The 14,538-nt window shown below is 41.1% G+C and overlaps 1 pseudogene; it reads right to left on the bottom strand.

Moving 5' to 3' along the window:
- Window positions 1–10,372: 10,372 nt before the first annotated feature.
- On the bottom strand, window positions 10,373–10,750 carry LOC122479756 (annotated as a pseudogene).
- Between the last annotated feature and the right edge of the window lie 3,788 nt (window positions 10,751–14,538).

Here is a 14,538-nt window from a genome sequence, read left to right as displayed (position 1 = left end):
AGAGACCGGACGTCAGTGGGTATGTTCACCTATGTTCAGTCATGGCTCCGACCACAGAGTCAGAGGCCTTGAGGTGTTTTTCCAAAAGCATCAAATCCTCCATCTAGTTTCCACGCACTTAAACCATGTGAGAGGTAATGTTTTTAATACTCATCTAAAAGCCTATAAAGAAGGAAAATTCCAAATCCCAGTTGCCCTCTTAATTAACCACCTGGACAATTTTGCATCAATAGTGAAAACTTCTTAGAAAATCACTGAGGAGGGAGGGAGGGATAGTCAACTACTTGTTGAGGGAGCCAGAGAGTGAATAAAGTAGCTGTTTTTTGAATATCACTGTTGGCTCAAGCCTCACTTGTGTACATTTGTAAACTAAGCATGCATTTTTCAAGATCCATCGTTGCTTTAAGAATGTTTGGGGCACCTGGGTGGCTCAGTCGGTTAAGCGGCCGACTTCAGCTCAGGTCATGATTTCACAGTCTGTGAGTTCGAGCCCCAAGTCGGGCTCTGTGCTGACAGCTCAGAGCCTGGAGCCTGTTTCAGATTCTGTGTCTCCCTCTCTCTGACCCTCCCTTGTTCATGCCCTCTCTCTGTCTCAAAAATAAATAAACGTTAAAAAAAAATTTAAAAAAAAAAAAAAGAATGTTTAACCTTGGGGCACCTGGGTGGCTCAGTGGATTAAGCGTCCAACTTCGGCTCAGGTCACGATTTCGCGGTTCATGAGTTTGGGCCCCGTGTCAGGCTCTGTGCTGACAGCTCAGAGCCTGGAGCCTGCTTCAAATTCTGTGTGTCTCTCTCTCTCTCTGTCCTTCCCCTGCTCTCACTCTGTCTTGCTCTCCCTCAAAAATAAAAACATAAAAAAAAGAGGAACCTTGTGTATGTTCTGAAATGTTCATAATAAAAAATAAAAGATTATCTAAAACCACTTTTCTCATCAAACTTTGTTGGTGCATTTAGAGATATAAAATATATGTAATCATAATGTTCTTTCAAGCCTTACTGTAAATTATCTGACCCTCACTTCTCCTGGATATGTTCAGAAAAAAAGCATTTCCATCACTTTAGTAATTGTACATAGATAGACTTTATGCCCGGAAATATGTTTTCTCCTTACTGGTAACTTGGCTGAGCCATCCTGTAAATTAAAGCACAGTACATATTTAAAAGACAAAAACCATGGGATACTAAGATTTTTTTAATTAAAAATTTTAGATATAAATAAGGTCTGTAGATTTGATAATAGTGATGTATCAATGGCTGGGTTTTGATCACTACTGTGATTACATAAGATGCTGACATCTGTGGAAAGTGCGTGAAGGGTATAGAGAAATTCTTTACCCTGTTTTAACAATGTTTGAAGGTCTCAAACTATTTCAAAATAAAAAGCTAACGAGTAATTTAAAATTAGATGGGATTCAAATTCATATATTCACCACTTAGACTGCATACATGGCAACAATATCTTACTTGCCTTTTTAATTTTTATTATTTTTTTAATGTGTATTTTTGAGAGAGAAATAGGGAGTGTGAGTGGGGGAAGGGCAGAGAGAGAGGGAGACACAGAATCTGAAGCAGGCTCCAGGCTCTGAGCTGTTAATATAGAGCATCACTGGGGCTCGAACTCATGAACCATGAGATCATGACTTGAGCCGAAGTGGGACTCTTAACCAACCGAGTCACCCAGGTGCCCCACCTTGCCTTTGTTTTTTTTAAGGAAAAACATTAAACAAATCAATCTTCTCTTTCATCACTCTGTCCTCCCACTAGCAGTGAGTAGAAGCTCCTGTTTTTCTTCTTCTTCTCCAATACTTGGTATTTTAAGACTTTTTAGTTATTTCCAGCATCAGGTGTAAAGAACAGAATTTTACTCTCACCACTTCTAAAACAGATCGAACTTCTTTGAGTGGCTGATTGGCCACTCGAATTTTCTGGTCTTTATAATGTTCATATTCTTTGTTGGTTGGTATCTTCCTATATTTGTTTTCTTCTTTAATTTTATGTTTATTTTTGAGAGAGAGGGAGAGAGAGAGCGTGTGCATGTGAGGAGGGGAGGGGCAAAAAGAGAGGGAGACTGAATCCAAAGCAGGCTCCAGGCTCTGAGCTGTCAGCACAGAGCCCGACGTGGGGCTCAAACTCACAGACAGCGAGATCATGAACTCAGCTGAAGTTGGGACACTGAACCAACTGAGCCACCCAGGGGCCCCTGTTCTTCTTAACGATATGATAGCTCTCAGCGTAATCTGCAAAGTAGCCTTTACTTACAATATGCTTGCAAATATCTTTCATCACTTCATAGCTTGCCCCTGTTTATGGTGTCTCTCGTCGGACAGATATTTTGTATTTTAACAAAGTCACAGGTTTCCATCTTTTTCTTTTGTTTTTAGTATCTTATATATTTCCACTTTCCTCAGTATCATGATAGCTTGATATTTTGCTCCAAAAGTTTTGCTTTTAACACAAGTTTTCATCTTCACAGAACTTACGTCTGTTACTATTTTAGAGGCTGGAATCTATTTTTATTCACTTGTTCCACTTTATTTAATGATTTATCCTTTTCCAACAGACTTTTAATGCCACATTTTATAACAAGTTTTCATATATGCTTGGATCTATTTTTGATTCTCTGAGCTGTTCCTTATTTGTCTATTCCTACACAAATATGTCACTTTTACTTTACCATAACTTTAAAATAAGTCTTACAATCTCGCAGATCAAGAGTTCTTTTTTCTTCAGAATCATTTGGTGTTTCTGACTCTTTAATCTTGTGTATGTATTTTGCATTCGTCGCCAAATGACAAACATTTTAAGTTTTCTTAATTGGAACATTATTGAATTGGCAGATAATTTTGGAGAAATTGACTTTATGACATTGTGCCTTTTTATCCACAAATATGGCATAATTCTTCACTTACAGATCCTTCTACGTTCTTCATTAGTATTTTAACTTTCTCTATAACTATCTTACACAGATTAAGTTAGATTTATTTCTGAATAGCTTATAAGTTTTATTGCTTTTGTCAATGAGTTTCTTACCCTTTATTTGGCTATTGACACTGTGTAGAAACACTATTGACTTTGGTATAGTAATCTTATCCCAGGACCTTATTGAACTTTCTTATTAAAAATCCCATATTTTTAATGAGTGGCTCAGTCAGATAAGTGCCCAACTTCGGCTCAGGTCATGATCTCATGGTTTGTGAGTTTGAGTTCCGCACTGGGCTCTCTGCTGACAGCTCAGAGCCTGGAGCCTGATTCGGATTCTGTGTCTCCCTCTCTCTCTCTCTTCCTCCCCTGCTTGTGCTGTCTCAAAAGTAAATAAATGTTAAAAAAAATTAAAAAATAATTCTAGTTCCCAACTCTTAATGCTCACTGAAAAATAAACTAGTTGGGGTTGAAGATCACAGGAGAATTTTTGGTGACAACCAGGAATGTGCTGGGACTCCTTCTCACCAAATGTAAGTAGCTCCCACTCCTTTCTTAAATCCAGACATGAGGGATTTAAGAAGCCCAATAAAATATGTCCTCACGAGTCTATAGTTCTAAGTGGACTGGCACTCCTGCCTTCCCATGGGAAATGTAAAGGGGGTGGCTGAGCAAAGGAGGAGTGGCCATATTGGCAGCCTGGACCATTGGAATTGGTTGGGGCAGAGGCTGGTGGGATGGTTCTTGGGATCAGGTACAGTTCAGTAGGAGAGAATGCTGTATGCTCATCACAGGATTTGTTCAAGAGTACTGCCTTGATGGGTCAAACATTCCAACAGGAGTAAAATGTCAGACATCCAGAAAATGAAGAAGGAGCTACATGAGCAGTTGGACTGGCATTCCTCTAGGGAATTACAAGTGAGAAATCTGGTAATGGGGGAGGGGCTGCAAACAACCACAAATGTACCTTTGAGAGATAGTCAGCTTTTAACCCATAGCTACAGAAAACTAAGGTCAGATTGTTGCCAGTTAGGGAAGACATTTCTTGCCACTTTAGCTCTGCTTCCCCCTTTTGGCCCTGGAGGGCAGGGGTCAGAAACCCCAGCTAGCAAGACAAGGGAGGTGGAGTAAAAGGGAAGTTTGGGAAAAGGGAGGAAGGTTAAACTCCTCTTCCCTTACCACCTCTAGAGGCTGCTGATCTGTATCATGTAGGCTTTGAGAAAAGAAAACTGTGTAATGAAGTTTCAATTTCAGCTGTTGCATTGGCCTGGAGATGCTGTTACCGATGGCAGGGACTTACTCCCATGAGTCCTGCTGGTCTGATGTAACTGTGACATGACATAATATGGGAGGTACTATACTGCAGAGGTTAGATACTGGGCTTGGAAGCCAGACTGCTGAGTCCTAGCTTTGTCATTCGTCAGATGTCTAAACTTTCTGTTTCAGTTTTTCCCTTTGTAAAGCATGTAATTGTGTTGTTATGAGCATTCAGTTAATATATTCAGAAGTGCCTAAAGCAGTGTCTGCCCTTTTGTAAATGCGTAACACTTACTGTAAGCAGGCAGTAAATGTTAGCGAGCATGATTACAATAGCTTTATTTATAATTAGCTGTAAAAGTCATCTGTTAACACATACAGTAAAGTTCAGGTTTGAGAGACACAATACGCTTATGGAAGGTATTTGAGGGTTTGTGAGCAGTTTTAAGGAAATGTAACTCAATTAGTTTCAATGTCATGGTTTACCTGCCTGGCAAGAGATTTCAAAATATTTTTCAAATATGAGAACACATTTTTTTCTCCTCAAAAAATGAAGACTGAGCCCTTACATGGAGATGGTGCCAAAAGCAAAGAAGGAAAGTTAGCTGTGTGATGCTCCTGCTCCTCCCGAAGCTGAGGCCAAGGCAAAGGCTTTGAGGGTCAAGAAGGCAGCACTGGAAGATGTCCACAGCAACACCAGCAACAGAAGTCCACAGATCACCCACCCGGCAGTCCAAGACACTGCTGCCCAAAGATCCTTGAAAGAATGCTCCAAGGAGAAACGAGCTCGATTACTAGGACCCAATTCCCCTTGACCATCAAGTGGGTCACAGAGGCGGACGACAGTATGTGTGTGTTCACTGTGGATGTCCTGGCTAATGAGCACCTGATCGTCCAGCCTGCAAATAGGCTGTAGGACACTGAGGCGGCCAAGGTCAACACTCTGAGCAGGAATGATGGAGAGAAGAAGGTGTGTGTTCGACTGGCCCGTGACCAGAAGATGTTTTCTCTGTGATCAGCAAACTTGGGATCATGTCAGTCCAGCTGGCTAATTCTAAATATAATAAATTTTTCTCCAGGGAGAAAGAAGGCTGATCATACCTCTAACTGAATGCCACCTATATTGTTGAAATTTCACAAAACCAGGAGGGGTAGCCTCTACAAAAACTGATGCCAGGTGAGTTCAGATCTGCTATACCTTTGCTATTTAGCAAAACTTTTTTTCCCCCCATTTCCCTACCTCTTGTCAAGTGTGTACTGATTTAACACCCTCCATCAAATCCCCATCTTGATCTCAAGACTATCCACTGACAACCCAGAGAACTCCAACTCCCTGACTGTTCCCCAACCCTTTTCCTATTCCTCTGATCCCATTTCCATAAAAATAATAATTTAAGAGTAGGCATGATAATAGTGTCCTTCCTTCTTTCCGAAGTGAACTTTCCATTCCAAGTGCTAATTTCTGTTGACTACTACCTACTCCATTAATTACCCTCTTCTAATTTCATCTTCAAATTTTCCTCTTAAAATTTTTTACCCCCCATAGTATGTCAGAATTCCCACACTAAATCAAAAGGAAGAAAAACATATTAGAAGCTGAAATCCCTAACAATGAACCAATATTTCCTGTTAAATAATAACTCTTTTTAACCACTAAGAGTGCTCTGAGCAGGAGGTGAGAGGAAGAGGCTAAGGTGGTAGAGAAACACGTGTAACTAACACAAAATAAACATAATTCGTGATTTTTTTCAAAATCTATTACATCAGTTAGCCGTGTAGTGTCTCCTTAATCAACTCATAGAGAGCCGGGATATCCTGGCCAATCTTGTATAGTTTGCATTCCTCTATACACTCCCCAGTTGTTTTGTTTTGGTTTTGTACACACCTACTGAGCTATGCTTAAAATGTAATAAATAGCATCTATTTAATAGTACATAATGTGGTAAGTTTTGATAGGCACATACACCTGTGAAACTATCTCCATGACTAAGTTAATCAACTGTTCCCTTGGGCTCCCTCACAACTGATTAGCTTTGTCACATTTGATCAGTTCACATTTTCTGTAATTCCATACAAATGTGACAAGTACTTTTGCGTGGCTTCTTGCACTCTGCCTAATTATGTTGGGATTCCACACATTATTGCATCGTATCAATAGCTCATTCCTTGCTCTTGCTGAGTAGTGTTCCGTTGCACGGATGTACCACAGTTTGCTTACCCATTTACCTGTGAATGGAAATACAGGTTGTTGAGATGTTTATTATAACCATGTGCTATGAACATTCTGCTGTGGGTCTTTGTATGGACTTAGGCTTTCATTTCTCTCGGATAAACACATAGGGGATAAGATGGCTGGTGTATGTTTAAGTTTTTAGGGAACCGCCAAACCATTTTCCCAAGGGTGTACCACTCTGAACGTTTAAACATTTCAAATATCTTTTTATCCCCCTAACTTATCCGACTGCAAAATATGAGAGGTTCAATGCTGTTCATAGTACACAAGGTAAGGCTTTTAAGAAAGATGATGTTTCATCACCTAGGTCTTTGCTCAAATCCTAGGAATATAATCCCCTGTGTCTGCTTTGCTCAACAAGACAGTTCGAGTATTCTACAACGTGAGGACATGCGCCAAAGAGAAATGCATTCGCCAACCAAATAACAGCTGTCCTTGGAGGGCTGCTGATTAACCAGCAGGGCTTTGATAGCAGTACAGCCTAAGCAAGGTGGCCCTGTGCCAGGAGCCTAACTATCTCATTCATTTTAATGGTTTTGGCAACATGAAACTACTCATGTCATCTTATTTTGATGAAGCTTTCAATTTTCATTACCCCTTTGGGAAATCAATTTCAAATAAGCTGCCGATGGCACAGTGTGTGTGTGTGTGTGTGTGAATATCCATGTCTATATACACACATGTATTTGCACACAGTTACAGATATAAACCTAGACATCTTCTCTTGCTCTATGAAGACGGAGGTCAGGGCAGTGACATGTATTGTGACATTTCTCACTTTTAAGTTACTAAACCCAGTGAGAAATCTGTGGCATTGACTTAGCAAGCTTCCCGAGCTGGGCCAAGGACAAGCAGGTCTGTGCGGATTGGTCGGAGAAGCCAGATCAACTCTGGCCTAATGTGGAGGGGGAGGGCTCGGGGTGGGGACAGACCCGGACGGAGCACGAAAGGTGCCAGGGAGGCAGCTGCATGCAGACAGCGATCATTCCAGTAACTCTCTGCTGCTGTCATCACCATTCATCCAAGTGAAAAAGAAATTCTCCTTTAAAGATGGCACTTTGGGGGAGTTGCTGACTTCCTCCATTTTTTTTCTGCTGTGTTTCTGTCCACCACACTGTTTAATAAGTTGGAGCGCATAGCATCACACTATGATGCGACGCACTTCAGGGCATCCAAGCTACATAGAGATGTGTTAAGTTATAGTTCAGCACAGCTTCAACTACTAACTGTTTTTTGGGGCCAGGGCCTCCCTATTCTCCATCCCTCCAATGCCAGGTTCTTTCTCTAGACTTGATTTCCAAGGCTCCTTCATTTTCAGCCCAAACCAAGGCAGGGATCCACCTTAGGGGATCATGGATTTTTTGTCCTCCGGTTCCTTGGGCACCACTGATTGTCAGGGTGAAAAGATCTCCTCGCACTGACCTCAACCTGATTCCTGAGACAAAGGGGAACTTTCCCCTGTCCTTTTTGGGCACCACTTTGGGTGACTCTTCACAGTTAACAACTCTCATGTTTCCTCCAATCCCCTGATTCTTCCTAAATTCCATCCTGTACCTTATCTTGGAGAAATTCTTAATTCCCATTAACTTACACCCTTCTCTTCTTTCAGGAAGCAGGCTCTATGCTGCGTCTCCTCAGATAGCATTATCACATCATAAACTCAGCAGCTGTACGCAAACATGGTACGTTGCATTTGCAGGAGGAGTATTGCCCTGAACTTCTTTTCTGCAAAGGACATAGGCTTTTAAGTTCAGAAGGCTGAATTCATTTACTAACTGGCTAACTCTGGGCGAATTACATTCAGCTACAGTTTCCTTACCTGAAAAATGGGGCAGCAACAACTATCTTTCAGGGTTGTATATGAAGGTCAGGTGGGAACATATGTGCAAAATTACTCTGAGACATGAATTCCTTTTACACATGTGCTCGGGGAGGAGCGGTCATCCACAGAAGTGTCAGGCTCGATTTGAATCCTGACTGTGGTAATAGCTACGATCCTGAACAACTTGCTTCATTCTCAGACTTTCAATTGCTTCATCTGTATAATTAGGATAATGATATATACAAGTCTTGTAAGGAATAAATGACACTGTGCCTATGTCAATGCCTAGAGCCCGCTAGGAGGCTTGCATAGATATGACAGAGATTCAAAGATTAGTGTAATTAGAGATTTTGAAATATCAAGACTTCCTAGAATCCCCATTCTGTAAGCAGAGAATCTAGGTCTTTCGGTCTTACCTTCCTGGAAATTTTCAGATCCAGACTATAGGCAAAACAATCAGGAGAAAGGCTACTTTCTATCTACTTCTGAACTAGCAACAAGTGAATAGGAGTGTGAAAATAACTCTCTAAACTTTGAATTCAAAACAGCCATTGAAGGAAATGCTAGATGTCTAACATGAACTTGAGGGAGCCAGGGGCCCTAAAGCCTTACTCTTCTGTTATTCGTGCTTGATTGGCTCCCTTTCCAATTGAAAAGGACTTTCATCCCTTCTCCTGTTTCCACACTTGGAACTTTGCTCTCACGTCACTGGAAAGAAGAGAAGTCAGGTAGCCTGAGTTCCTCCAGTTTCTTAACTTCCACCTTGTCTTGTCCACCTGCCCCCAGCCTGCCCTCCCTCCTCTTGTCTCCATATGGCTGATATCCCCAACTGCAGGCCCACCGTCTGTCTCACCCATCTTATGTGACTTGAGACTAAGTTCTCGAGTCTTAAATTCCTTTCTACCATTTGTCCTTGCTGTCTTCTCCCTTCTGTGCACAGCCATTTTCTGATTTCTCTCATTATAAAACTGCTGTCCACTGACACTGCCTCTCCTTCAAACTGTGCCCTCCCTGTACAAGGAAGCAAATGCTTCCTTGAATAACCTATGCATATCTGCTCCACTTCTCGTTCTCTTCCTCAAAGTTGGGCTGCACCTCGCCTCTACCGGTACCATTTCCCACCTCCTGAGCCCTGGTAAGACACAGGTCTCACGTGGGATTCCAGCTGCCTGGACCCCTCTCCCACCTGTGATGCGGCAGAACCAGCCCTCACTCTGGAAACTCCTCTCACTTCCTCTAGCACATCCCTCTGCAGTGGCTTCCTCCCTACTTTTCTCATCATTATTTCGCAGTCCTCTTCATGGGACACCTCTACCTCTGCCAACACCTCCAGATTGGGTTTGCCTGACTCTGTCCCTTGCCCTCCAGTTCTTCCTAGTTTATTCACGTTCCTTAGCGATCTCATGTACTCAGAGCTAGCTACATAATGTGAGGCCTAGCATGTACTGAAAAGGCAGGGTTGTTTGGTCAACAGTTATTCAAGATGGCAGGAGCAGAGCATGAAACCAAGGGTGGGCCCTTTGCAAAAGCACAGTCATGTGTCAAATCTGGAGCTTCCAAATACATAGTGTTTTGCCAAACGGTATTTCCAGCCAAGAACTTTTTCCTGAGCTTTAGGCTTAAATACTATTCTGCATGAACATAACTCCAGGTAGATTTTGTTTAAATCCTGGTGCTTTTACTTACTAGCTGTACGGTTCTGGTAAAGGCATTTTCTCTGAGCTTCAGGGACTCAATGTAAAATCTGCAAGTTTTTGCAGGTATCAAGCTGATGATTCAATAATAGAGGTTAATAATATATCCTATAAACAGCTATAAACTGTCCACATTCATAAAATACAAAAAGCCCTGAAGCAGGAAAAGTTGGTAGCTGTTGTAACATCAGGGCTGGCTAGGTTCCAATCGTTTGGAAATTGTGCAAATTAGGACAAACAGGTAGCAACCTTGGAAAGAGCTTGGGAGTAACTTTTTTTTTTTTTAAATAAAAACAACGCCACAGCATTTATTTTCAACTGGTAATAACATAAAAGTAATCAAAACAATATGAACAAATGTTTCAGAACTACACTCCCAACAAACACCACATTAAAAAAAAAAACAAAAAACTATACTGCCTTCTCAAGAATTTCGCACTTCACTGATCATTTCGAGTTGGAGACACTTTGGAGCAGGGTAATATCTCCTTTTATCATGATTTTACCCAGTTGTTTTCTTGACTTTTACAATCAGTCCCTTCTATATCACCTAATGGGAGGTTTATACACTCATTAAAACCAGTAATATGGCCCTCTAACCACATATTCCCTCATAAAGCCACACCTGAATCTGAGATTTCTCAACCATCGGAGTATGACGGTTGCTGGGCTGCACCATCAGCTTTTGACTTTCTGGCCCTGGCCACGGCACACCACAGAGGAAGCTGACAAAGACCACATTAACCTGCACACTACTCCAGAAAGCAAATCAAGCTTGGAAATAATTGTTGCCCACAAGCAGTATTTTAAAAACATGTGCAACATCGTATTTCAGTGAAAGAACAAGGGCGCTGAGGGCGAGTTCACCTAGCAGAGATCTAGTCACTCTGGCTCTAAGAACTTGACATCATGTACTTTGAGCTGGTGGCCAGGCTCCAACCTCAAAGGCAAAGAACATGGATGGACCCACACGGCAAAACTAGAACAGGTCAGCCTTCAGCTGCCAACACTCAGAACAGAATAGCTTGTTTGGTAAGTGATGTGTGTATTTCCAACTTACTACTGGTCATCACAAGCAAGAAGTTTGGTTGCGATGTAAAATTCAACATACCCCACACAGAACTCAACAATCCCCTTCCTTCTCAAAGCTGCTTTTCCTCAAACCTGTGTGTTAGTTACTGGTCCCACTGACCACCAAGTGGCTGCAGCTGAAAACCCTGGTCAAGTTTTGCTCTGCTTCTCTTCCTTCATCCCACCACCCACTCCCCATAAGCCTCTGTATGACAACAGGCATATAAATTAAACAAAAAGACAAATGGATCAAATAAAATACTGTTTACAATAATGATTTCATATTGAGAGCCGTAATAGTATTGTCATGTGATTACTGCTTTTCTTACTTTTCTCATTATTTTGTAGGTAGACTTACCACCCATGCTATTTTAAATGACTACAGGTCAATGAGAAAAAACCACAAACAGATCAATGGTAAATTGGGCAAAGGCTATGAGCAGTCAATTCAGAGAAATAACACAGATGACCCATATACTTCTGGAAATATTCTCTATCTAGCAAAGACTAGGGAAATGTTGATTAAAGTAAGATAATTCCACCCATCAGGATGGCTTTTAAAAAAGGATAATATTTAGTTTTTATCAGGTGGTGGTAAAAGGGAATATCTGAGACGAACCATACTTGAAACGTGCCCACCTTTGGACTCAAATTCTACCTCTCAGGGGCTATGTCTGAGAAATTTTTGCATGTATGCCTAAGAAAGCGTACATAAAGCTAGTTCACGACACATTTTCCATGGTAGCAAAAAAAAAAGGGGGGAGAGATCGCCTAAATGTAGACCTGTTGAAAAGAAATCAAGCAAATTATGGTATATCTATACTAAAATATTAAAGAACAGATAAAAAATAAAGGAAAGTGTTTATAAATTCTAGCTTGGAAAATCCCTACACATTAAATGAAAAAAACAAGTTTCTGTCAAATTACAACAAAGTAAAATTTAGCTGTATCACATTTATAGTTATGTGATTATACAGAAACAGGTCTGGAAGGAACCTTATTCATAATTAAGAGGGTAGGGTGGTGAATGAGGGTGTGAGGGGGATGAAGGAGGGAAGGGCACTGTTCATGTAATTTCCTATTTGAATTTGCTTAATGGGAATGGCCATGTTAATTACTTATCTGTAATATGGTAATCATTTAAAAAACATGGCTGATACATTTTATCATCACTCTGGGATCAAAATACCTGATTGTATCTGACTAGTATGGATCTGTTTGTATCATCTAAGGCAATGCTCCTCAAAGGGAGGGTTATAAGCTACCTCTATCAGAATCCTTAGGGGTACGTGAAAAAAGGGGGGAAAAATACACACGGCCCAAGCCCATTCCTAAATTTAATGTTATAGCTATGGGATGGTCCCAGGAATTTGTACTTAACAAACTCATGATCAGAGCGGGAGAACCACAGGAGCAGGGAATTAACTTTATTTGGGTTTCATTGCCCCTTGAATGGTTTTGAATTCCTGGTTCTCTTTAAAGAGACTAGAAAATAAGGCCAGATTGACTTGGGGTAGGAACAGGAGACTGTCATTTAGTAGCTAAATTTTCAAAAATGCTCCCCAACCACCTGTGTTTGTGGATGCAGGTGCTGACCTGTGTGTCTACCTGAGGTGGTTACTTGTACGCGAATCCACACCTGCCATGTTTGCACCGATTCAGAAGAGGTTCAAGATGATGTTTTCTCTTCCGCTTCCTACTTCCAGGGTTTGGGCTTCTGCTCCTAATTATGGTTCTACCTTTTTTTGTTTTTTTTTTTTTTTTGTATTCCCCAAGGAGATTTCTGTCTGCTAGCCAATACAGATTCAAGAAAAAAAGGTCTCCTGGGCTTCAGCTAGCATAGCACTTAAACATTATGGTTTGCTAGTTATCTGTGTCTTTCTCAAGACTGTGAGCTACTCAAGGACAGAGCTATTAAGTGCTGTTTCTCCAGCAGCTAGCATAATCCTTGCTGACCCATAGTAGGTGCTATGCTCTTCACATATCCTTTCTACCACAAGGTATTCGTTTTTTTCACAATTCAGTCTCAAAATCAGGCTGTCAAATGAAAACTCTCCTGCCCCCAATTTCTCTCTCCTGCTTTTTACCACTTAAAGCATCATTTTGTCTTCTTGACTTGGATAAATGCAATGGAGGTGATTTACTAATGCCACACTTCAGAAATGTGCCTACTCAATCTTCCAGATTATCCTGATTTCTATTCTTTCAAGATGTTTTACTTCCAATTCTTCTCACGTTATTTATATACCTCTTATATATATTATTTATATAACACAACATTTTGTTAAAATTATTAAATATTTATTTAGGTGTCTGTTTCCCTTCCCTGGGCTGTCTGCTCCTTTAGGCAAGCCAACAGCCCTAGTGCCTGGCACCTAGAAGGTGTCCCTGAGCATTATACACAACTGAGAAATTTCTCAAGTTTTAATTTCTGTGCTTATTTCTGATATGACACTCTTTTTTTAAATCTGAGAGAGAGAGAGAAACCACGAGCAGGGGAGAGGGGGAGAGAGAGGTGGGGAAAGAGAATCTTAAGCAGGCTCCACATTCACCATGGAGCCCGATGTGGGACTCGATCCCACAACCCTAGGATCATGACCTGAGTAGAAACTAAGAGTTGGATGCTCAACCGATTCAGCCACCCAGGCACCCGGACAACACTCTAAAAGAAATACCCTAATTTAAAGAATACAGCATACTTTTGGGGGAAAAAATCTCAGTTGAATTTTTTATAAAGGTGGAACTTTCAAGACACCCTGAAAATAATCAGTGGGATAGCTCCCGTAGAGCACGTAGTTCAGAAATAAGTACCATACTCATATCAAACGATGCTTTCACTTCAGCAGATCACTTGTTTCTAGGTCTAGAAAGAAAGCACGCTGGGTTACGCGGATGTTAGTTTGCTCACACAATTGCAAAATTCTGACTTTAATAAAATGTGGTTTCTTCCTAACAATAACTTAGGAAAAGTTAACTCATGATGCGGCACTCTTATTCTTTTTCTGTTGTTCTTAACTTTCAATACATTTTTTGCCCTTTCCTCTGGCCCTTTAACATTTGAAAACTGAGGGAAGAGAAAAAAAAATCGACCATCCAAATATTGAGCCACTTTACCATGTTGGTACCACCTGACTCTTTAGCAGCCTGAAAGCCGATATAATCCCCTCTCACCACTGGCGATTACAGCACCGTCCTGGGCGGCAGGCTAGTGATTCTATCTAATGCAGTGCTCAATTGCATGAAAAAGCAGTTCATAGTCACCCCAGAGGTGACTTTTCCAGTTAGGACAGCTGACTCCAATTTCAGTTTTTCTTTGATTCTCGCTTTTGAGTACCAGACACGCTAAGCATAATACAACATATTGTTACATTTATCAGGCTCTAAGAGAAGTCATTATCTTGAGCCGCCATCAAGCTCTCGGTAGTTTTTGCAGGCCCTCTCAAGCTTGTGCTCTCATCCGCCATTGGGATTTCATCTGTTTTTCAGGCTGGTCCCTGATAATTTCCCAGACATTCCATTTTAAGGCTGTGAAGAGGACTACT

The sequence above is a fragment of the Prionailurus bengalensis genome, chromosome A1, assembly GCF_016509475.1.
Source record: "Prionailurus bengalensis isolate Pbe53 chromosome A1, Fcat_Pben_1.1_paternal_pri, whole genome shotgun sequence".
Classification (NCBI taxonomy): domain Eukaryota; kingdom Metazoa; phylum Chordata; class Mammalia; order Carnivora; family Felidae; genus Prionailurus; species Prionailurus bengalensis.
The sequence above is the reverse complement of the archived record's forward strand: the minus strand, read 5'-3'. Positions and strand labels throughout refer to the sequence as shown.